Source organism: Dipodomys spectabilis, unplaced genomic scaffold (genome assembly GCF_019054845.1).
Source record: "Dipodomys spectabilis isolate Male_0828 unplaced genomic scaffold, ASM1905484v1 ptg000359l, whole genome shotgun sequence".
Lineage (NCBI taxonomy): Eukaryota > Metazoa > Chordata > Mammalia > Rodentia > Heteromyidae > Dipodomys > Dipodomys spectabilis.
Window position 1 is genome coordinate 1,944,764 of NW_024871036.1, and position 1,157 is coordinate 1,945,920.

Here is a 1,157-nt window from a genome sequence, read left to right on the forward strand (position 1 = left end):
AAATTTAATTTAAAGGAATTACGTTTGTTGTTACACTTGTTATTTTGTAATCAACTTTTTTTTTTTTTTAGGTCCGGTCCTGGGGCCTGAACTCTGGGCCTGGGTGCTGTTCCTCAGCTCTTCAGCTCAAGGCTAGCGCTCTACCACTGAAGCCACAGCGCCACTTCCGGCTTTTTTCTTTTTGCTTATGTGGTGCTGAGGAATCGAACCCAGGGCCTCGAGCATGCAAGGCAAGCGCTCTACCACTGAGTCACCTTCCCAGCCCTGTAATCAACTTTTTAATAACTGTTTTTCATTCCTTGCATCTGAAGAATGAAAAATACGGAATACTTCACAAATTTTCCTATCATCCTTGTGCAATTGCCATGTTAATCTCTGTATTGTAATTTGGGAATACGTGCTGCTGAAGCATGTAGTATCTTCTAAATTTAAGTAGTTAGTGATGCAATCTTTATACAGGCTTATATCCGTGGGTGCCTACTTGGAACAAGGAAATCTTATTGTTCCTAACAATGCTATTATTTCCCTAAAATTCTGTGAATAGGGGAAAAATTACATGTTCAATCGATTGCTCACATTTGCAATTTTTTTTGTCAATGACAATTTTAAGTCTTGTTCATTTGGAATTTGATCATACTTTCAATAATTTATAGCTAGGTCCAAAGGTGATGGCTTTTTCAAGTACTTATTGATCCAACTGAATTAGGTTTGTGGAGCTAATGGATTCAAAGTAAGCCTTGCTTAAGAGCTACTTGTAACATTCTGCAGCTGACATTTTCCCAAATGAGGTCTTACTGGCACAAATGTCTACCTGACCCCTTACTCTTCTCCCATGTAGGAACAGACCAATCAGAATATCTTACCCTGACAACATAGATTGTTTTACTCGAACAAAACTTAAATGTTACAAGGGATCATAGAGAGATGAACAGTTCAGTCAGTAGTGTTCAGACTAGAAGGTATTTTATCAAAATATAATTGTTTATTATATCTAACATTTCAAAAGTAGCTAAAGCCAAGAAGGTGAAAAAATTGATCATATGCGTGATTACTTAATGTCCTGGCCTGTCTACCATCCAACCAGGCAGGAACTTACACCACTGCATTTCTATCACGAAATATTTTCATAGTTGCAGGAGAAGTCCAGATGTTTCTCC

At 37.9% G+C, this 1,157-nt stretch overlaps 1 pseudogene; it reads right to left on the reverse strand.

The window, feature by feature from the left end:
* Window positions 1-315: 315 nt before the first annotated feature.
* Window positions 316-412, reverse strand: LOC122095537 (annotated as a pseudogene).
* Window positions 413-1,157: the final 745 nt, after the last annotated feature.